The sequence below is a fragment of the Oryctolagus cuniculus genome, chromosome 2, assembly GCF_964237555.1.
Source record: "Oryctolagus cuniculus chromosome 2, mOryCun1.1, whole genome shotgun sequence".
Lineage (NCBI taxonomy): Eukaryota > Metazoa > Chordata > Mammalia > Lagomorpha > Leporidae > Oryctolagus > Oryctolagus cuniculus.
This window is the reverse complement of record NC_091433.1, coordinates 77,079,939-77,104,326: the sequence shown is the minus strand read 5'-3', so window position 1 is coordinate 77,104,326 and position 24,388 is coordinate 77,079,939. Positions and strand designations below refer to the sequence as shown.

Sequence of the window (24,388 nt, the reverse complement as noted above, 5' to 3'; positions counted from 1 at the left end):
CATAGAAGGAGATGTGAACTTCATGTATCTGGTGATGTGATGCTGTGTGCTGTCTCTGCACCCTGACAGAAGGTCACTGTCAAATGAAGCCCCCAAACCTTTAGCTCCATAGCTGTGAGTCAAAATCAAATTTTTGTTTTCTAAAGTTAGACTACCTCTGGTATTTCATTATCATAATAAAAATCTGAATAATACAAATGGAATATTACTGAGTCATAAAGGCAGATGAAGTGAGGAACTGATACATGGAAGCAGTATGGTAAGGGAAAGAAGCTAGTTACTAAAGATCACATATTATTCCATTTATATAAAATGTCCAAAATAGGCAAACCCATAGACAGAGAGTAAATTAGTGGTTAACAAGATGGGGAGAGGATGGAAGTATTGGAGGGTAATAGCCAAGTGTTACAGGATTATCTTTGGAGTAATGGAAGTGTTCGTGAATTAAATGGAGGTTCTGGCCAGCGCCGCGGCTCACTAGGCTAATCCTCTGCCTGCAGTGCCGGTACCCCGGGTTCTAGTCCTGGTTGGGGCACCGGATTCTGTCCTGGTTACTTCTCTTCCAGTCCAGCTCTCTGCTGTGGCCCAGGAGTGCAGTGGAGGATGGCCCAGGTGCTTGGGCCCTGCACCCGCATGGGAGACCAGGAGAAAGCACCTGGTTCCTGGCTTGGGATCTGCTCAGCACCAGCTGTAGCAGCCATTTGTGGGGTGAACCAACTGAAGGAAGACCTTTCTCTCTCTCTCTCACTGTCTAACTCTGTCTGTCCAAAAAAAAAAAAAAAAAAAAAGGATGTTCTTACAATTCTGGGATGTATGATTTGTACCTTTTCAGTGGATGAATTATGAAGTACATGAACTTTACTCACTACAGCTGTTACAAAAAAGAGCATATTTTGTTTTGTCAAAATGTAATTTTCAAAATGTTAAAAACTACTCTCATACAAATGATAATATATATATATGTATGTTAAAAACATTTTAGATATTATTTACTGGAATAAGTTTATTTAGATAAAGACCAACCCAGTTCAATATAGCACACAGGATAATAAAACCATAAAGTTTACCTTCCTTACTGCACAGAAATAATATCCATGTGACCACAATCATTTGTCTGTCTTCAATTTTCTTCAACTTCATATCCAATTTTACAGTCTGGGCCCTAATCAATAGTACATGAAGTGTTTCTACTAGAGACTTACATGACTCTTAAGTTAAAAAGTGCTCTAGGTGTCTGAAATAGTGGTTAACATGTTGCTTGAGACACCCACGTGCTATATTGGAGTGCCTGAGTTCAAGTCCCATCTCTGCTTCTGACTCCAGCTTCTTGCTAATGTGTCCTCTGGGAGGCAGTGGGTGATTCCTTAAGTAGCTGGGTCGCTGCCACCCTTGGAGGAGGCTTGGATTGGATATCTATCTCTCAGCTTTGGTCTGGCCCAACCCTAGCTATTGCTGGCATTTGGAGAATGAACCAATGGGTGGAAATTCTCCCCATACCCACACCTGTGTGTGTGTGTATGTGTGTGTGTGTTTGTCTCTGTGTCTGCCTTTCAAGTTAATGAAGAATTTTTTTTTTTACAAAGGTGATCTCATATAACACAAAAACACTTGCAGTCATCCTTTTATCTTAATTTTTAATGAGTATTTCTTAATGTTCCCATAATGTATTATCTACTGCTATTTCTTGGCATGCAGTTTCACTTAAGAAATAAGGTGGAAGAACTATGTGTTCCTTAAAGCTAATCAATGTATCTCTTTCACACACACACACACACACACATTTGTGTACAAGTAATAGATGGGAATAAAGAATTTCAAGATAAATGATCTTTCTTTATGGTTAGGTATTGAAATTGATGTACACAATAGTTTTTATCATCATGTTGCTTCTAGTCCCCCAAACCACCATTTCTTGCCCTACTTGATAATACTGGAGCTGGATTCTATAACCATTTCTTAAATGGTTGGTATAATCTTCATTTTTTCCACAGAAGTCTCTGGGAGGGTATCATGGGAGGCCAGTCCTCTTCCCGCATCTGGCATGGTGGGTTTTCCTTTCCTTCTCTACTGATATGCAGTTCATTGGCATGAGGGAAACCCAATGGTCTTTACCCCAGTGGCAGTTTTTTTTTAAATTTTTAAATTTCTTATTTTTTATTTTTGCCAGGCTGAGTTAGACAGTGGGAGAGAGAGACAGAGAGAGAGTTATAGACAGTGAGAGAGAGAGACAGAGAGAAAGGTCTTCTTCCAGTGGTTCACTCTCCTAATGGCTGCTATGGCTGTTGCTGCGCCAATCTGCAGCCAGGAGCCAGGAGCTTCCTCCTGGTCTCCCATGCGGGTGCATGGCCCAAGCACTTAGGTCATCCTCCACTGCCTTCCCGGGTCACAGCAGAGAGCTGGACTGGAAGAGGAGCAACCGGGACAGAACCGGTGCCCCAACCGGAACAAGGCCCCAGGGTGCTGGCGCCGCAGGCGGAGGATTAACCAAGTGAGCCACGGCATTGGCCCCAGTGAGCAGCTTTTGAACTAGCTTTATTTTTGTTTTGTTTTCATTTTAGAGATGGAGACATAAACAGAGACAAACAGAAAGAATTTCCATCTGCTGATTATGTGATCAAATGCTCTCAGTGGCCAGAGCCTGGCCAAGCCAGAGCTGGGAGCTAGGAGCTTCATTCAAGTCTCTTACCCCGGCCGGCGCCGCGGCTCACTAGGCTAATCCTCCGCCTAGCGGCGCCGGCACACCGGGTTCTAGTCCCGGTCGGGGCGCCGGATTCTGTCCCGGTTGCCCCTCTTCCAGGCCAGCCCTCTGCTGTGGCCAGGGAGTGCAGTGGAGGATGGCCCAGGTGCTTGGGCCCTGCACCCCATGGGAGACCAGGAAAAGCACCTGGCTCCTGGCTCCTGCCATCGGATCAGCGCGGTGCGCCAGCTGCAGCGGCGGCCATTGGAGGGTGAACCAACGGCAAAGGAAGACCTTTCTCTCTGTCTCTCTCTCTCACTGTCCACTCTGCCTGTCAAAAATAAAAAAAAATAAAAAAAAAAAAGTCTCTTACCCATGTGGCGGGAACCCAATCACTTCTCTGCTGTCTCCCAGAGTGTGTATTAGAAATTATCTGGAATCAGGAGAGAAGTGGGGTATCCAACCCAGGCACTCTGAAATCAGATGTGGGTGTCCTAAATCAGATGTGGGTGTCCTAACCAGGGTCTTATTCCCAGCCCAAAATCACAGCACAGTTTCATAGTGAGTTTTGCCAAAATTCCAACAGTAACATTCTGATGAGATTTTCTTTCTTTCCAAATGTTGCTTCTCAGCAAGTCTCAGTGCACCTGCTGGTGAAGCTCGTGAGGCTGGTGGCTTCATGGTGAGTATTGCTGATATTCCTTTGGGCAGTTTTATCTTTTCTAAAGGTGGTGAAAAACACCTCAGTGAAATTCGTGACTAACCACTGATAGCTGCACATCGTATGTCTAGTTCTTAACATGAGCCTTAGTGTGGTTGTCTTCAAGGATTCCCTACTTTTTTTTAAATCAATTTCTCTTATCCCTACAGGTTGTGGCTGCCATTTACATCTGTTAGTCCTACATTATTTATATTCTATTGACTCTTCTTATTAGTTAATCCCCTCTTCTGAATTACTCAGTTTTTGTTGCCGAAATTACCAGTGTGCTTTCTTGTCGCTCCCCCTCTTCGTGGAGGAACGACACAGGACCCTGCACTGTTCTTTCGTCTGCTCGGCCCTCCCCGGGTTTGCTGCTGGTTCTTCCCGGGTTGGCTACCGTCCCTTCCACCTCCGTGGAAGGGCGGTTCCCCCTAGCCACTTTCCCCACTTCCGTGGGGGAGCGGCACACCGCCGGCCGGCTCTCTCGGGGGCTGCACAGGTGTTCCTTCAGATAGATGTTCCTGGTGCATGTTGTCTCTCTCCTCCTTTATAGTCCTTTTCCACCAATCCCAACTCTGCTACCCACACGCCGAGTACGCTGCTCTCCTCCAATAAGGAGCAGGTCCTACAGTTTATTGGTTGAACTGGAGGCAGCTGCGTAGAAGCTGTTTCTCCCTTCTCAGCGCCATATTGTGGGAGAGCAGATGCATAGAATAAGTCTTAATTCCAGTAACTTAGTCTAGTCCGAGTTGCTCCCAGTTGCTCCCCACACTTTCTGTCTCCCAATTGGTACCTGACTGATACAGATAACATCAGACAACCTAAATGAAGAAGGTAAAGAAAGTTACTTTTCACAAGAAAAACAGAAATGCTTCTTTTTATTTATATAAATATATCTCAAATATTCCTATAAATGTTTACTGTTCTTCGATGCTTGACTCATGGTATACTTCATTCATACATCTCCTTTTAAGAAACCGATTTTCTTCCTGTCAATTTCATTTAGAACATGATAAAGTTTCACATTCAGTTAAATATTTTATTATGTAGTGGTGTTTATTAGACCTCTCCACTGAAGCATCTTATTCCATGAGGATAGGAAGCAAAAATTTAAGAGCATAGATGGAAAGCGTCTTACGAGGTCTAATTTGAAGGCACCTGCTGTAATATTTGCTGTTTTAAGATTTCATATTCTGTTCTATAATAAAGTCTACTCTGTTTTAATATTTTAGAATCTACTTTAAACTACTATTAAATTATTTAATATTTGCCTTAACATTCTTAAAGCAAAATTTAGCTACAGGAAGACATACATATTTAGCAGTGATTTTTCAACTGCGACATTTTCTGCTTCTGAGTATGTTGTCTTGTACCTGGAAGTTTAGATTCCCCAGTTGGATATAGAAAGGATATATTGGTAAAGCATCTTGGTAGAGAATCACAAGCTAGTTAAAATCTATTTCCTAAGCCTTACCAACTTCCTGGTAGGCATTAAATATATCTGGTACATATTTTTGGTCTTAAAAGAATCCTTAAGGGCTGACACTGTGGTACATTGAGTTAGGCCAGAGTCTTCAGTGCTGGCATCCCATATGGAGACTGGTTCATGTCCCCACTGTTCCAGTTATGGTCCAATTCCCTGCTTATGCATTTGGGAGGGCAGCAGAGGATGGCCCAGGTGCTTGGGCCCCTGCACCCACATGGGAGATCTGGATGAAGCTTTTGGTTCCTGGCTTCAGCCTGGAAAAGCCTTGGCTATGACAGTCATTTGGGGGAGTGAACCAGTAGATGGAAGATATCCATTCCCTCCCCTCCCTTCCCCTCCCCTCTCCTCCCCTCCCCTCCCCTCCCCTTCCCATCCATCTCTCGCTTTTCCTTCCAAACAAATAAAATGAATTTAAGAAAAATCCTAAACTTTGAGAGGAAAGATGTCTTCAGGGCAGAATTTAGTTGGTGAGCATTCAAACTTTTGAAACACTTATGGACACTTTTTCTTCTGAATGGATGGTAGGCAAAGTATTGGTTGCTGATAAGATATCTTTTATAGACATGAGACAGGATAATTAGCTGTTACATCAAAGACTGAGGCTTGGTTCCATGAAGTTTGGGTAATTTGTGAGGCCTGTCTACTCCTGTGGGGCAATTCAATCCTTGAACTTTTCTCATCATGGCCCTTTGCTGTTTGCTTGTCAGTCTTGTAAGGTGGATCTCTCATTACTGCTTTGCTTTCATGTTTCTGACTTTTTAGATGTGTACCTATTATTTCCTCTGGATGATCTTGCTTTTTATAATTTGTGACCTATCATTGTCATTTCCAATCTTTCTTCTCTTTCCTTTGTATCCCTCCTCTTCCTGTTGGGGCCACCCTCCCTCATCAAAAACCTTCAATAATTAATTTACAGTTTGGAAAGTATCTTTTCAATTCACTGCCTTTAACCAAAACCAAAGTTCTTTTGTTTCCCCAAATCTTAATCTTAGAGTTTTAGAGAAAAAAGTAGAAATGGAAATGTTTGAAGCCACATTTTCCTGTGTTGCTATAGATCTCCTTAAAGAATAATAAAAACCCATATATAACTTTTTTTTTTTTTTGGACAGGCAGAGTGGACAGTGAGAGAGAGACAGAGAGAAAGGTCTTCCTTTGCCGTTGGTTCACCCTCCAATGGCCACCGCAGCCAGCGCGCTGCGGCCGGCGCATCGCGCTGATCCGAAGCCAGGAACCAGGTGCTTCTCCTGGTCTCCCATGGGGTGCAGGGCCCAAGCACTTGGGCCATCCTCCACTGCACTCCCTGGCCGCAGCAGAGAGCTGGCCTGGAAGAGGGGTAACTGGGACAGAATCCGGTGCCCCGACCAGGACTAGAACCCCATGTGCCGGCGCCACAAGGCGGAGGATTAGCCTAGTGAGCCGCGGCGCCGGCAAACCCATATATAACTTTTAGGAAAAAAAATAACTCTAGTTTTACAATCAAAATTGTATCCTGCAATATGCAGCTTGCTACTTCAGGTTTTCTTTTCATGCTCCTAATTTGTCTGCAAAGGTCACGAAGGGAGGTAGCACAGACAGTTGTCTTTCTGTGCTGGCTTATTTTATTTAAACTATTGACCTCCAGCTCCATTCACTTTTTATTCCTTTTTATGGCCGAATAGTGTTCTGGTATGTGTATGTATTCATTTTCTTTATCCATTTGTCAGCATGTGGATAACAGTTTCTTTCTTTCTTTCTTTTTTTTTTTTTTTTTGACAGGCAGAGTGGACAGTGAGAGAGAGAGACAGAGAGAAAGGTCTTCCTTTGCCATTGATTCACCCTCCAATGGCCGCCATGGCCGGCACGCCGTGCTGATCCGATGGCAGGAGCCAGGTGCTTCTTCTGGTCTCCCATGCGGGTGCAGGGCCCAAGCACCTAGGCCATGCACTCCAGGGCCACAGCAGAGAGCTGGCCTGGAAGTGGGGCAACCTGGACAGAATCCGGCGCCCCGACCAGGACTAGAACCCCGTGTGCTGGCACTGCTAGGCGGAGGATTAGCCTAGTGAGCTGCGGCAACGGCGGTAACTGTTTCTGTTTCTTGGCTATTGTGTATACTACTGTAATAAATGTGGGGGTCCAGAAGTCTTTGGAAGATTGATTTAATTCTCTTAATTATATCCCAGTACTGGCATTCTTGATCATATGGTAGACCTATTATTACTTTATTTTATTTTTATTTTATTTTTATTTATTTATTTTTTTGACAGGCAGAGTGGACAGTGAGATAGAGAGACAGAGAGAAAGGTCTTCCTTTACCGTTAGTTCACCCTCCAATGGCTGCTGTGGCCGGCGCGCTGCCAGTGATCTGAAGCCAGGAGCCAGGTGCTTCTCCTGGTCTCCCATGCGGGTGCAGGGCCCAAGCACTTGGGCCATCCTCCACTGCACTCCCGGGCCACAGCAGAGAGCTGGACTGGAAGAGGGGCAACCAGGACAGAATCCGGGGCCCCGACCGGGACTAGAACCCAGGGTGCCGGCACTGCTAGGCGGAGGATTAGCCTATTGAGCCACGGCGCCGGCCCTATTATTACTTTTTGAGAAGCCTCCATACTGTTGTCTGAGATGGCTGTATTTACATTTACACCAACAGTTTGCAAGTGTAAACTTTCCAATCATTCTTGCTAATACTTGCTATCTATCATCTTTTTTGATAATTGCCAATCTAATTGGAATGAGGTGATATCTCATTACGGTTTTGATTTGTGATTCCTTATAATTGGTGATGTTGAACATTTTTTTCATGAACCTATTTTCTTTTTGTAGTTTTCTTTGAGAAATGCTTGCTTAGGTCTGTAGCCTATTTTTAATTGAATTACTATTATTATTTTTGACTATTGAATTATCTGAGTTATTTATTCTGGTTATTACCCCTTTTGAAGATGTGTAAGTTGAAAATATTTTCTCTCATTATTATGTGTGTTGGTTTTGCTCTCTCCTTCTCTTGCTCTGGCTATGATTTATAACCATCCTCATTCTACTTAGAAACCTTTCATGTATTAACTGTTTGATATAGCTGAAATGTCATTGAAAATATAAACATTTAAGATATTTAACGACCACAGAATTTGAAATTTTACTTTTTTAGATAATACTTATAAAAATTCTTAATGTTTTATAACTTGAGGAGGAGAAGTCAATGTAGAAACTGTAAGATTCAACAAGATGTTATTAAAGATCTCAAGGAGTTCCAGTATTATGTTGAATAAACTATATTTTAAATATAAAGTTGGTATCCCTGTCTTTTTCCACATATTAATGGGAGTCTCCATTTTTCTCATCTATTGTGATAGCTGTTGGTTTGTAATATACAGCTCTTATTATACTGAGTTTTTTTCCATCTGTTCCTAATTCGTTCAGATTTTTTGAAAATCATGAAGTGGTGTTGTAATGTATCAAATACATTTCTGATGTGATCCATGACTATTCTCCTTCATTATGCTGATGGAGTACATCATGTTTATTGATTCGCATACACTGAACCATCCTGAATTTCTGTATAAATTCCACAATCATGGTGAATAATCTTTTTAATGTTCTATTTAATTTGGTAGTGTTTTATTAAGTATTTTTCACATATATGTTAAGCATTTTTGCATCTGTGGTTCATAACTTTTGTTGCTATTGTGTTCTTGTCTGGTTTTGTTGTCATACAATGCTGGCCATATGGAATGAGTCTGGAAACATTTCCTCCTTTCCTTTTGAAATAACTAATTCTTCTTTAAAAGATTTAGTAAGAGTCAGCAGTGAACTCGTCTGTTCCTGGACTGATCTTTGATTGGGTAACTTTGATTGTTGATACAATCTTTCAACTCATTATATTGATGTCTTTAAGTATGCGATTCTTTTCATGATTTATGCTGATAAATGTGTATCCCTCTAGGGATTTGTCCATTTCTTCTAGATCATCAAATTTGTTTCCACATAGTTGTTCATAATTATCTCTAATGATATTTTGCATTTCTGTAGTATCGTTTGCAATGTCTCTTTCCATTTCTTCTTTCATTTATTTGAGAATTCTTTCATTTTATTCCAGTTATTGCAAATAAGAGAATGTCAATTTTGTCTATCTTTTCACATAAAAGCTTTTCATTTAATTGATTTTTGTATATTTTTAGTCATTCGGTTATTTCTTATTTTAGAAATTTATTGATGAACTGATTAGAAAAGCAGAGAGAGAGAGAGAGAGAGAGAGAAAGAAAGAGAAAGAGAAGATTTTCCAACTGTTGATTCACTCAGAGATATGCCATGCCAAAGTCAGCAGCCAGAAACTGAATCTGGATCTCCCATATGGATGGCAGGAACCCAAGGACTTGGGTCATCATCACTTCTGATAAGGGATGCTCATGCTGCAAGAAGTGGCTTAACACTTTGTGCCACAATGTTTGGTCCCAGTCATTTGTTTCTTTTCAAAGTTCTGTTGTTTCTTTCTTTCTACTAATTTTTAGTTTGGTTTGTTCTTTTTAAAGGAAATTTTTATTTATTTTATATATCGGTAAGCCATAGAGAGAGAAAGAGAGAGAGAGAGAAAGAGAGAAATAGAACCCCTATCTGCTGATTCACTCTCCAAGTGGTCACAACTGGCCTTTAGATCTATTAATATTTGCTTGTATATTTTGGTGCTCCAATATTGAGTGCATATATATATATATATATGACTTTTATTTCCTCTTGTTGAATTGAACCCTTTACTATTATATAATGCCTCATCTTGTCTCTTTTTACTATTTCTTAATTTAATACCTACAGTATGTAAGTATGACCACTCCTTCATTCTTTTGGGTTCCACTTTCCTGGGATATCTTACTTCATCTGTTTACTTTTTGTCTATGGTGTCTTTAGGGATGAACTGAGTTTATTATAAGCAGCATATAGTTTGATCTTATTTGTGTAAATCTGTTCAGCCACTCTATGTCTTTTAATTGGAAAACTTAATCCATTTACTTATATGGTAAATATTGATGGGTAGTATCTTGCTATTGCAATTGCAATAAGCTTCTCACTTTCTAGGGTTCTTTTTCATATTTCCTTTCTTTGTTCCTCATATTCTTATAATCTTACTCTGTGGTTAAATGATTTTCAGTAATGTGTTTTGATTTCCTACATATTATTTTTGCTATCTTTACATGTATGTTTTGCTCCATATTTATACAATGAAGCATAAAAATTTTTATTATATGAAGCTATTTTGGAATTAAAGCCGCTTGACTTGATTATAATACATCTTGGGGTAGACTTGATTGAGTTAAATCTGACTGATGATGATGATGTTTGACCTTACTGTACCTGGATAGTTGTATTTTATCTCTAGGTTTGGGAAATTTTTTGTTATTAGCTCTTTGATTAGGTTTCTGTTCCTTTGGTATTCTCAAGTTCCTTTGAAGTGCATTAACTTGGTATTTATTCTTCACAAGCTTTCCCAAATTTCTCATAAACTTTCCTCATTGTTCTTGACTCTTTGTTGTTTATCTGTGTTTTTAAATGGTATCTTTTTGAACTGACAAATTCTTTATCCTATTTGATCTATTCTGCTATTGATGCCTTCTGCTATTACTTTCTAAGTTTTGATTAGTGCACTTCCATTTGAAGTTTTTTTTTTTTTTGGTTGAATTTTAAAAATTATTTCCATCTCTCTGCCAGCTCTCTGTGCTAGAATATCAAATCATGTCTCTGTGTTCTCTTGGAATTTATTGATTTCCCTTAAAATAGCTATTCTGAATTCTTCATACAAGCGTTTGAAAATGTCAGTTCCTATGTGTTGATTTCTCCAACTTTATTTTGTTCTTTTGGTGAAGATATTGTTTTCTGAATGTTGATGCCTGTTGGCATATGATGTCATCTGTGCATTGAACAATTAGTTATTTTTTCAAGTCTTTGGAGTCTGGCTTTGTGACTGAACTTCATGAAATTCAACTTATCTTTGATTCTGTGGGAACTTCTGTTATTTCAGCATTATTCGACACCCCAAGTCAAGGTTTACTGTGGATCCACTGTTGGTGTGCTGTCAGCATTTCAGTTCTAGAGATGTGCCAAGCCTACACTTGTCCCAAATCTATAGCTAGTGTGATGATCAGAATGAACATGAAAAGTATCTAAAAAGAGGTTTTTTTTTTTTTCCACTTGGAAGCCTCCTCCTAGAACTGAGGGAGTCCCAGATACCTAGAACTATGGCCATGAATGCTGCCATGGGACATCATACTCAGAGCTTTCAGACTGCTGAGTTGAGTGGAACATGGCGATAGAACCAAAGCAAACCTTGTCATTTTTTTGTCTGCTACTGTGGTGAAATCATACTGTCAGGCTGCAACAACCAGCCGTAAGTCATGCTAGCTGTAATACAAGCCAATCAGCTGGAGCCACCAGATTATACTTGATACCAAAACAAGTCCAGAGTTCTATTCATAGGTACTGACATGAGGATGTGGACCATTAGGATATGCCCAGTGTTTGGCTTTATCACCACAGCTGGCACTGAGTCCCAAGACATGGTTTTGTAGTTTCTTGCTGCCTACTCAAGATTGGGAAACAGTTGATAAGGGAAGTCTCTTATCTGCACAGGCTTATACTAAACCGGGCTCATCTGGGTCTCATAAGACCCTGTTCAGTCTTAGTTGTCCCTACCAGATCCACAGGAGTCTAGTGGTGATACCCACTAAAATGAATCTGTCTCATCAGGACAAAGATCTCTGCCTAATTCAAGGGCAGTTCTATAGACTCCCTCTACAAGTTCTGGCTTGGAAGTAGAGGCCTGTGGGCTTTCTCAAATGCTGGTAGTCCCAGTTTTGGGCTCCAGTGCAAAGTCTTAAGTTTGCTTTCCTTTCTCACTCCCCATTGGCTGGAACCTGGCTCTGCTGTCTTACAAAATACGGGGGTGACAGTGGTAGAGATAGTTCCTTATCCACTTGGCTAAGGAGAGTCTAAAACAGTCTGCAGCTATGGTTCCTGGGGATAGGTATCATGGGTCATTCTCTGGCATTGGTTTTTATCGTGACAGGCTTGGTATTGGACTTCACGTGTATATTCTGGATGTAATTCCCTCTTCCTCCCACAAGAAAGAGGAGAGGCATCTCTCTCCTTGTTGCCCTCCATACTGTGTTCCTTAGGGTTGGGGGAGGGGTGACACAGGTAACTCTCTTCTTCTTGATTTCTTCATTTCATCTTTTCTTGGTATTGTAATATAAACTGGCACTGTGATCTCTCATTTGGCTTCCATAGTTCTGGTGAAGGTGATTTATTGTGTGAAAAGCTGTTCAAATTGGATTATGTTGGGAGATGATCATCGGTACAACTTAGCCACCATCTACAAGATGTCTCCCTGTTCTAGTTTTAATGTCATATCCCCAGCTGCCAAAGTTATAGGCATGGTATATGATAACTGCTTGTTAAGATGGTAAAACATTAAATTGCAGGTTTTGTTTCTATCTGTGATTTCAAGTATCCACTGGATGTCTTGGAAACTATCCTTCATGATAAGGTAGGGTGTGTGTGCCTGTGTCACTATACATACTATTTTTAGGCATATTATTTTATTCCTATCTTTTTAGGTACATTATCATTGCTTGAATCTTGAAATATGTTTCCTTAATTATTCTACAGAATTCTCAGCAGTACAACTGTTGAAACAAATGTTATGCAGTCAACTTTAAGTGTGGAAGTGATGACATTATTTAGATGATCTATCTAAAATCTGTGCTTTTCAATACAAAAAATAGAAAATAATTTTCCTCAAGGAATAAGTCTGTCAAAGAGATATTTTAAAATTCTTATCATATCTACATATTGTATTTTACTTTCGAAAAATGATATTAGCTATTATGAGTAGATCAAACCTTGAGATTGCTTTTGGACAGTTTCTGTCATGAGAAAAGAAAAATATGTCGACAACACAAGAATGTATAGACAGATTTACCATTGATAAAGGAAGATAAAAGAGTCATTTGAATGAAATTGAATATTTTGCATTGATATAAGTTCATTCAGTTTTCTTAAGAACTGTACATATTCTTAAACTTGATCATCACTTCCAGACTGTTTGTTTGAAGCACCGTGTCCGCCTTTGAGTACTGGCAAACAAGCCTGCATCATGTGTGAGACTGTTTCACAGCATCTGTCCTTTACCAATATATCAAACAACTGTTTTCAAACCTCATTTATATTTTTTCCAATCTGTCTTAAAGTTGTTTTTCTCACACCAAGAAAGGTTGATATAAACATTAGAAATAGTAATTAGTGACATTTAAGAGTAACTGTTGAAGTTTGTCCTTCTACAAAGAAAAAAATACAAAAGCATTTTGAGAACTTAATATATTTTGAAGTCACTGTAACACTTTTTTTTTTCAAATTTCTGTTAAGATAAAATATAGCTTTGCATATATGTTCTAGATCAAATTTTAAAGTCCCTAATAAACATAAAATATTCAAACATTATTAGTATACAGTGCATGAATGTTTAGATTCTTAGATTCTGATATTAAAACTTTACTGAAATCTAATCCTAATTTTTAAATACTGATTAGAACAAAAAATATACATTTGAATTGTAGGGCTGGTAGCCACTTCACTGAGTCACAGTAAGCAAATTAAAATTTATTCAGATTAAACAATTATAAGAAGAAATGCCTTCATTTCTTTGGGCAATCCAGGCAAGCACAACTGGAGCAACCCTGAGCAGACAAAATCCTGCGGATGCTGCTGCTGCTCTCAGGCTTCTGGTACTTCTACCCACACTGTGTTCTGTTGCAAAGAACCTGCCTTAAAGAGCCCTGGCCATGCCAGTTCCTTTATGCTTTTGAAGCCCTGCATTAAATTAGTACAGCAAATATAATGGAAAAAGTGAGAAGTACGAAAGCTCATCTGTTATTTTCCTGTCTGAAATTCTGTTGCATTCATAAATTCTCCATGGCCTCAGTTTAGTAGTCTTGAACAAAATACTTTGAAAACAGTCAAGCTTTTCCTATCAGCTATTTTGTTAACGCCACATATCTGCTCAGATCTACACAAGTTATCTCTTGCTGTGTATGCGGAATGCAAAAACCTCAATACATTGATATTTTGAGGGTGAGAGTGAGAATGGAAACCAATGTTGATTATATTTCCAAAGAAAATAGTATGTATTCTTAGTTATTTGCAAACTATCCTGTTTACAAAATTTAAATTATAAAATAATGAAGTTCATTTTTGTGTTTATCCACATAGTATTTGCAGTTTGCTGTAAATTCAGAATTTTATGTGCCTAGTATATATTCATATTAAACTAACTTTTGTTGAATACCTATGATATATGCGATTTTGTGTTATATACTTTTTTTTTTTTTTTTTGACAGGCAGAGTGGACAGTGAGAGAGAGAGACAGAGAGAGAAAGGTCTTCCTTTGCCGTTGGTTCACCCTCCAATGGCCGCCTCTGCAGCCGGCGCACCGCGCTGATCCTGGCAGGAGCCAGGAGCCAGGTGCTTTTCCTGGTCTCCCATGGGGTGCAGGGCCCAAGCACCTGGGCCATCCTCCACTGCACTCCCTGGCCATAGCAGAGAGCTGGCCTGGAAGAGGGGCAACCGGGACAGAATCCGGCGCCCCAACCGGGACTAGAACCCGGTGTGCCGGCGCCGCAAGGTGGAGGATTAGCCTATTGAGCCACGGCGCCGGCCGTGTTATATACTTTTATATTTGTATATCATGTACTAAAAAAGATATTTTAGTTCTTGCACTATAATATACTGGTGACTATTGATCTAGGTAACAGAGCATAATATCAGTGGGTTTCAAAATGTTCATGGAAAATTCATATTTTAATTCCATCCACCATATACATTTTGAAGCCCCCTTGTAGAAAAGAAGGCACTCTGATCTTTTTTTTTTTTTTTTTTTTTTTTTTGACAGGCAGAGTGGACAGTGAGAGAAAGAGAGACAGAGAGAAAGGTCTTCCTTTGCTGTTGGTTCACCCTCCAATGGCCGCCAGCGCGCTGCGGCTGGCGCACTGCGCTGATCCGATGGCAGGAGCCAGGTACTTCTCCTGGTCTCCCATGGGGTGCAGGGCCCAAGCACTTGGGCCATCCTCCACTGCACTCCCGGGCCACAGCAGAGAGCTGGCCTGGAAGAGGGGCAACCGGGACAGAATCCAGCGCCCCGACCGGGACTAGTACCTGGTGTGCCGGCGCCGCAAGGCGGAGGATTAGCCTAGTGAGCCGTGGCGCCGGCCCTGCACTCTGATCTTATAATGTAAATTTCATTTCATTTCAGGTTTTCCAGACAAGGTGTTTTTACTATGCCTTTGAAAAAAAAATATTCCAACATCCCTAATCTGTATACTTAAATATTGGTGTCAAATATCATTTCCCCTTATTTTTCACTGATAATAACCTCAAATGATAAGTACATTTTATATTTGAAATATAACATGTAAGAACTGCCAAATATGTGATACTCAGGCCCATATGGCTTTCTTAGCATGAAATATAATGTCACACATAGAGAAGTCCACTTAGTAAATAAGTGTCTTTAAAATGATGTACTTTAGTACTTTGTGTCTCTGCCAATATTCCTACATATTTACAAAATATTTTGTACTATTTTCAGGGTTTTAGCTTGAATGAAATGGAAAAATGTTGTTATCATTGAAAATTCCTGAACATCCAAACTTATTTTGGGTTATACGACTAGCAAGTGTTCAGGTGACAGAATTGAACATAGTTGAACATCATAGAGGATGAAATTGCAGGACTTTAAGTATGGGATTATATATTGATAATTATTTTAGATACTGAAGTCACTTATGATAATAGAAATGAGTTAGTGAGGAAGTTCATTAGTTTTTATTGAATGGATGGTAATGAGAAGTAGGAAAAACGGTGCTGAATGCATAGTACCAGTCTAAAAGTATCAAATACTTAGGTTGTGTTAGGGAAGGAATAATGGCCTGAAAATAGAACTCCTGTGTTGTGTGCAGGAGAATGCAAAAGATTCAAGGCAATGATATTTTGAGGGCGAGAGTGAGAATGGGAACCAAAGTCTGATAACAGTTATTCTGTGGATTAGACACCTTGCTGTTATTTTCCCGAATTCCCATCTTAGCTCTATGATTTTCTTAAAACATTTTCTCCCTGTGTGAAGACTCATGCTGTAATTTTAGTTTAGCATAATCTCAACGACCTTATTTTATAGCTTTAGAAAATGTGGGCATCCCACATGAAGGACGGATCTGTACTTGACTACAAAATGCTGCCATTTCTGTTGTCCTTTGAATAAATGGTGTTTCATGTCTTTTGTGTGAGGCTTTGGAGCTAAGAGTGAGGAATTAAGGCACTTGTGTGCAGAAGGATGAAGGATGGTACAAGAAGAGGAATAGGAATTGTTAAAAATGGATTTTGGTATTATATCATTTTACTTAAAAACTCAGACTTCCTACATAAACCTTCAGTTTGGGAGAATGAGCAGAGATGCTGAAAGACTGCATGCTTCCTCATTGGGTGTTTCTAAATCAGTAAGCAGCCTTCTGGGCTTTGTCGCATTTAATATCTTCCTTTCCAATTGGCTATTAAATGGACACATTGTTTTTATGAAAGCTGTGACCTGTTTGTCTCTTCAGAAGTGTATCTCATCATTTTGTTATTGCCTGTTATCACTGCTCTCCAGAAAACTGACATCTGCATTAACACCAAATGATTTCATAATGAATAAAGCTGTTATAGAAGTTAGTGAGTTAATAATATTGATCTTAAAAGGTGTTACCTTTAAAAATCACTTGAGAAGAAGCTCAGTGTACTTACTCATTTACTTATTATGAGTTTCTTTATTTAATATTTTATAATAGATAAAAAATGAACTATGAAGTCAAATCAATTATGCAAAGAAGCTTGAACTTTATACCTGGGAAAAATGATTATTAAAACTAATGTAGGTGATGCTACAGGCCATTTCTATTTAAGGTAGTTTACATCTTGTGCATTTTATGATAGCTTATACAATCCCACCAAGGACGAGGACAACTGCAAGACAGAGGGGAGATGCCATGAGGATGGATATGTAGAATTATGTACATGTTGATACATATCCATAGTTCAGGTTTGTTAAAGGAAGAAAATTTGATAACACTACAGAAGGAAAAAATGTGGAATTTGTTCAGGAATTATGAATATGGTAAAAGAGAATAAAGTAAACATCATTCTATTTAAAAATAGAATTATTTTTATCCATCTCCAAAACATAAGAAAAGATAAGTTTATTTACCCCTGTAAAATTATGCTCCTATCAATTTGGGGAGAATTAATTTAATGATGGGTTGATCTTAACACGTTAGTATTTGAAGCCAGCCCTAGAGTCATACTAATTTTCAGTTCACACTGTGTATGCAGTATTCAAAACGGTTTCTCAAACACAGAACAATTAATACTAGATGCTATTATTATTCATAACATAAAACCAATATTCATGGTATTTGTACCTAATGCAGCACTGAGTGCTGGACAGTGGGAAAATCAATAATGATACATATTTTAAACTGTTAAATTTTCAGACAATTAACACAATCCTATTACCTTTGCACATAGACCTTAGATGTGTGTGATGTTAACTTTCACTTGCCCTCATAGTAAACATGTCTTCACGTTCAGATAACATAGCAAACTCCTAGGAGGCAAGCACACTTACTTTCTTCCTATTTCTAAACCCAGCATCTCCTTTAAAATACTACCCTTAAGCGTGACATGAAACTCAATGTACTTAGTGTTATTATGAATCTTTGGCTGAAGGTTCACCAAATAAAGGGAAACCTAGAAGAGGCAGTACCTAAAGAAAAGTTAGTCCCTAAAGTATATTGTATCACTTAAAAATAAATGTAGAGGCTGGCATTGTGGAACATCAGGTTAAGGCGCCATCTGCAATGCCAGGGTCCCATAATGGAATATTAGTTTGAGTCCTGGCTATTCCACTTTGGTTCAGCTCTCTGCTAATATGCCTGGGAAAGCAGTGGAAGATGGCCCAAGGCCTTGGGCACTTGTGCTCATATGACAGAACAGGATGAAATTCCTGGCTGCTGGTTTAGGCCTGGCCCAGCCCCAGCCATTGCAGCCGTTTGGGGAGTGAACCAGCAGACAGAAGATCTCTGCTTTTCTCTGTCTCTTCCTCTCTAACTCTGCCTTTCAAATAAATGGCTAAGATCTAAATAAATAAAAACTATAGAGATAAAATTGTATGTATTTGAGTCTTAGAGACGGACAGAATAAGACACAAGGCTTGTCATTCTTTTACTTCCTTCTGTTAAGCATTCTGTAGTATCTCCATTGCCTTTAAAATCTCTTTGTTATTCTTCATAAATGAGGGTTCTTAGCTGCAAATAACAGAGTCCATTCTGGTTATTTTAAATGAAAAAGAAGTTGTTCAAAATATGTTAGATTCTTAACAACACAGTGTGTCCAATGTAGATTGTCTCCAGATTATGTCATTATTTCAGTAATAATTATGAGATAAAATATGAAAGTATCATGTCCAGAAAAAAATTCAGACCACAGAAATGTTGTTTTATTGATTTTTGAATATAAAATAATGCTTGTATTTTTTAAGAAAATTAAAAACATTGAACATTGATATCAAAGTACAAAATGGAAATAATGACAGATTGATGCTTTTAAGGTAAATACATGAGTGCACTTATTAAAAGATTTGTTTATTTGAAAATCAGAGTTACAGAGGGAGACAGGGAGAGAGAGATATATATCTTTCATCTGTTTGTTCACTCCCCAAATGGCCACAAGGCCAGAGTTGGGCCAGGCTGAAGCCAGGAACCAAGAGGCTCTTCCAGGTCTCCCACACGTGTGGGAGAACCCAAGCACTTGAGCCATCTTCCGCTTCTTTCCCAGTTCATTAGCAGGGAGCTGGATCAGAAATGGAGCAGCTGGGACTTGAACTGGCACCAATAGGAGATGCTGGTGTTGCAGACGGATTAATCAGCAGTGCCACAGCCCTGGCCCTGAGAGCATTCTTAAAAAAAAAAAATAGAAAATGTAGGGGTAGTTACTGAGGCGCATTGGGTTAAACTGCTACTTTGGATGCCTGCATCCCAAATTGAGGGGCCTGGTATGAGTTCTAGCTACTCCGTGTTTCTGATCCAGTTTCCTGGTAATGTGTACCCTTGGAGGCAGCAAATGATGGCACAAGTACATGAATTCCTGCAACCCATGGGAGACCTGGCTGGGGTTCCTGGCTCTTGGCTTCGGCCTGGCCCAGCATTGGCTGTTATAGGCATTGGAGAGTGAACTAGCAGATGGAAGAGCTCTCTTTCTCTTGCTTTGCTTTTCAAGTAATTAAATTTTGTTTTTAAAAATAGAAATTTTATATTTGTTTATTACACATGTTATGATAATGTATAATGATGTTACAGTTTCTTCTTTACAAGCCTTAAATTTGGTAAATTTGTTTACGATATGAGCAAAATGGATTTTCTTTGAATGTTCATAATCAATTAATAGTTGAAAAATACTTTTTATTAATTTTAATTTTGAAAGTTTCTTGTACATGAGTTGATAGCTACACAAATAATATGTACATCACATATATACATAATTCATATTTATATACCTTATATATGCATTTTTAGAGCCTTGTCACCTGTCACAGAACAGGGTACTCAAGTCACAGCTCCCTTTTGATATTGAACCTAAGAACTGCTGATTTTTTTTTGACATGCAGAGTTAGACAGTGAGAGAGAGAGACAGAGAGAAAGGTCTTCCTTTTCCGTTGGTTCACCCCCCAAGTGGCTGCTAGGTGCTGGCGCCGCAGGCGGAGGATTAACCTAGTGAGCCGCGGCGCCGGCCAGAACTGCTGAATTTTTACAAGAAGAGGCCAGCTGTATTTTGCAGACTTGGGATTTTGTGATGCAGATAAACTGTATCATATTTACATGTGATATTGACAAGTCATTCTTCATGGATTTTTCAGTTACATTTTTATTGATTGAAACAGGAAGATTTTACTATGCCTATTACTGAATGTTAAAATTATCTGTAGTATAATCTGACCCTGAGACCAGAAAGAGGTAGGTTCAAACCCTTTCTGTCGCATCACATCCTTATTACATAGCCAGGGATGAATCTCCTGATCTCTATAGCATCAACTGCAAAAGGAGTGGTGGTGGTGGTTTCTGGATTGTTGGAGTTTCACCTAAGATACTGAACCCAGTGTCGGTACGGCAAGAGCCGGCACTCAGCAGATGGCAGTTGATGTGCCTGCTTGTTTTTTTTTTTTTTTTCCTATTTTGAATATTCAATTTCTGCTCAATAAGGTTGAAGTATTAGAAGTATTAGTTAATACAAAGGACTACACTGATGTTTGCTGAAATACACATCACACACACACACACACATTTCTAAAGGAGTCTGAATGTCTAGTCTGCATGTTTGCATGCTGTAGGTTGGCCTGTGGCTTGGTGTATTGATTTCCCATGTGTAACCAGACATGTTGAACTGGCAACCTCTTGCCTCCCAGCCTGGGGCTCTGGTGCCCCTCAACAGGTACTGGACACCAAGCCAAGTACACAAAGGTTTTAGGAAGCAAGTCTATTACAGATGCCTTTACATTAGAATCAGGCAAAAGTGTATGATTGCAACAATCAATCATGTCATAAAGAAAGATTTACTTGACTATTTGTAGGTTGGAAAGAATAAAACTTTTGGTTACATGAACAGAAAAGGTGTTTTGAATCATAACTGATCAGAATCTAGTTTCAAGGAGAATTACTTTATTTATTCTTTTTAGGATTTTGGACTCGTGTAAAGAAAGGCGGGATGTACATAGTCTTCATTTTGGAAATTTATAAAGCTCAGCGCATGTCAAATCTGGCTCAGGTTATTTTCTTTAACAATTTTGGAGCAGCAACAATTTGCATATTATAACATTCTATTGTTAAGTGTAAAATAAAAGCTATTTAGTGGATTTTAATTACTTAGTTTGAGACTGATATGGGAAGGTAGGCGGTTACCCCCTTCTATTCATCTTCTTTTTAACAAATTCAGCCAAATTACTGCTGTTCAGTTATAATCACTCCCACCAGAAGCTTTCCTTGGCGAGTTGCTAAACAAATACAAGTGCAAATGACTAAATTAATAATGCATGTCAGAAAATAGCAAACATAAAATATCCCTTTAGTCTCCAACCCTTTCTAGATGTAAAGATACATATTTAGCATTAGAAAAATTACACAACAATAGAGTGCCCGCTTTTAAAAATTGGATTCCTGTTCAAGGTTTCCCCTAGAGGCCATTAAAAGTCTTGTGGCCACTGTTTTATACCAAATTGTGTGTATGTGTGTGTGTATGCACATAACAACTCTGAATTTGTTTTTCTGTTGTTTAGACATATTGGAACTGTGCTAACAACTACATTTCTTGCTAACATCTCTGGAAATGCATTGATCACCAGGGTAAGGACACAGCACCACTGGGCTAAAGCCATGTGACTGCAAAGTAAAGCTGAAGGCACTTTGATGCACCAAAGGTATTGGGAATTGAGGCAGCAGCTGATCTTTCAACCTGAGGATCTGTATGGGGTTTCTCCAGTGGATTGGGGGTCTTCATGTCATGGCACTGTCAGGGTAGTTTTTCTTCTATGCTTGCTCGTGAGTCAACCTTGAGCGCTCCAGTGAGCAAGATACAAACAGTATCGTGTTTAATGGCCCAGCTTCAGGAGTCACACAGTGTCACTTCTGCTGCATTTCACTGATGATTAGTGAGTCACTAAGGCCAGGCATGATTTAAAAGGAGAGCAGAGTGACACTACCTGTTAGTGCAATGAGTTGTTGAAAATGTATGGGTATGTTTTAAAACTTGTGTAGGCAAAATATATATTAGCCAGTGGTCATAATGCATACAAATTAACTTGCAACATTATCAATGTTGGGATTTGTACTGCAGCATAGACATGCAGGTTGGAATACGCAGAGATAATCTTCCAATTAATTCATCGTTGGTCACAGTTTCACTGATAGAGATCCCAAGGGTCAGAAAGCAGTTCAGAGAAGATAAGAAACTGCATATAGTTAAATTATAGGGCCTATTTAGAATAAGATTTCAAAGGATGTTGAGATTTTTAACAGGAAATAAAGATTCATGGATATTTTGTGAGTAGATAGAATGGGAGAATTGAGACCCCTCCAATTCATGTTGGGGAGACCAGTTGCCTTCCAACAAGCCTTCCCCAGAGCAGCATCCTATTTGATGCAAACAATATTTACTATTGCCCATACTGATTGCATGAACAGTTTGGTGCCCATTACAAACTTAACTTTGTTAAAGTTAGGTGGATCGTGCTCATTCATTATTTATGATTTTGTTTTATAAACATGTAAGAGGTTATAAAACTAGATTTATATTTATAGATTCTAAATTGTCACTACAATACAATAACTTAAACTTAAAAAACAGAAAGATGGCCAGCGCTGCGGCTCACTAGGCTAATCCTCCACCTAGCGCGCCGGCACACCGGGTTCTAGTACCAGTCGGGGTGCTGGATTCTGTCCCGGTTGCCCCTCTTCCAGGCCAGCTCTCTGCTGTGGCCAGGGAGTGCAGTGGAGGATGGCCCAAGTGCTTGGGCCCTGCACCCACATGGGAGACCAGGAGAAACACCTGGGTCTTGCCTTCGGATCAGCGTGGTTCGCCGGCCGCAGCGCGCCAGCCGTGGCGGCCACTGGAGGGTGACCCAACAGCAAAAGGAAGACCTTTCTCTCTGTCTCTCTCTCTCACTATCCACTCTGCCTGTCGAAACAAAACAAAACAAACAAACAAAAAACCAGAAAGATATGAGAGATGAGCATCACCTAACATTTACACAAGAGCTCTGCATTGAGGCACAGTATGGTAAGCCGCTCCCTGCGATGCGAGCGATCTGTGTGAGCCCAGGTTCAAGTCTCAGTTACTCCTCTTCTGATCCAGCTGTCTGCTAATGAGCCTGGGAAGTCAGTAGAAAATAGTCCAAGTGCTTGAGCACCTGGCACTCACATGGGAGACCCGGAGGAAGTTTCAGGCTCCTGGCTTTGGTCTAGCCCATCCCGGCCATTTGGATCATTAGGGAAGATACCCAGTAGATGAAAGACCTCTTTCTCGTTGTCTCTCTCTTTCCCTTTCTACCTCTGCCTTTCAAATCAATAAACAAATCTTAACAGTATTTTTAAGAAGAGCTGTGAGTCAGAATAATAAACCATGCAACTGGAATAAAAACATTTTTTAAAGATTTCTGCTGAAAAATAATCTTCAGTTACATAAATTGGAAACATCATTATACACTAATATTTAAAATACATATTAGAAATGATGTGATTAGAGATTTCACCACAGAGATTTCTTCAGATTAGTGAAAACAAGTTTGCTACAATAAATCAGTTCTATTTGTGATGTAACCTCAATATCTTTTAAAGATGTTTTCCACTGTTACAAATCAGTTAACTCATTTTTAAAAGATTTATGTATTTATTTATCTGAAAGGTAGAGTAACAAAAAGAGGAGGAGGAGGGGGAGGAACATACACACACACACACAGACACAGAGAGAGAGAGAGAGAGGGAGGGAGGGGGAGAGAGAGAGGGAGGGAGGGAGGAAGGAAGGAAGGGAGGGGGAGAGAAAGACAGAGAGGGAGGGATGGGGAGAGAGAAAAAGTGAAATAGATATCTTTCACTTGTTGATTTTATCCCCAAGTAGTTCCAGCAGCTAAGGCCAGACCAGGTGGAAACCAGAAGCTAAAAACTTCTTCCTGGTCTCCTACATGGATGGCAGGCACCCAGGTACTTGGGTTGTCTTCATCTGCTTTCCCAGAAGCATTAGTAGGAAGCTGGATAGGAAGACGAGCAGCCAGGACTCAATCTGGCATTAACCTGGCATACCACAATTACCTCCTAAATCCATTGTTCTGTATACTCCCCTATACTTTTTATCTTATTGTATTGCCAAGACTGATGGTTCCTGGAACACTGAAATTAACTTGAAATTCCTGGAACAGAGGATTGATACACATCCTATAATCTTGGCCAGGTGTGTATAGTGAACAACTCTATTAAAAGCTGATCTAATTTTAGGGCTTTTTCAAAACTCACTTGGGAAAGTCTTCAAATGTTAGCAAAAACTATTCTATCTTGTAAGAGTCTCCTGATTCCCTGATTTAAAAGTTCCCCAATGAATTCTTTATAAGCACAGGAATTTTTAGCAACTGTCATTTTATGTTGGAAAGATATTTAGTTTCTCAGAATCACATGGAAAGATTTAACTGCTTATGTTCAATGGCTCTTCTGATTGTCACACAGGTTCTTTCTCAATATCTGGTAAAAGGTTTGGTCTTTAATTTTTTTGTCTCCATTTCCTTAGCAAAGGTTCTGTTGTTAGGGAGAAAGCCACCAGGGGGCAGTAAATACATCACTAATAGGAATTAATCAGGGCTCCTGTTAAAAGTAGTTTTCTATTGTGTAGCTGCTGAGTGGTTTCTGTTTGAAGTTAGCTTAATATTTTATTCCATTCAATAATTTTA

General features: G+C 39.5%; 1 protein-coding gene across 8 annotated transcripts in view; it reads left to right on the top strand.

Moving 5' to 3' along the window:
• C2H8orf48 (chromosome 2 C8orf48 homolog) overlaps window positions 1–24,388 on the top strand; it is a 289,137-nt gene that overhangs the window by 129,563 nt on the left and 135,186 nt on the right. For 6 of the 8 annotated variants that reach the window (XM_070068499.1, XM_070068500.1, XM_070068497.1 and 3 more), the window contains exon 4: window positions 3,310–3,359. The exons of the other annotated variants lie outside the window; for them this stretch is intronic. The gene's annotated coding sequence lies outside the window, so the exon portion shown is untranslated. The remainder of the gene's footprint in view (window positions 1–3,309; window positions 3,360–24,388) is intronic. 8 annotated transcript variants of the gene reach the window in all.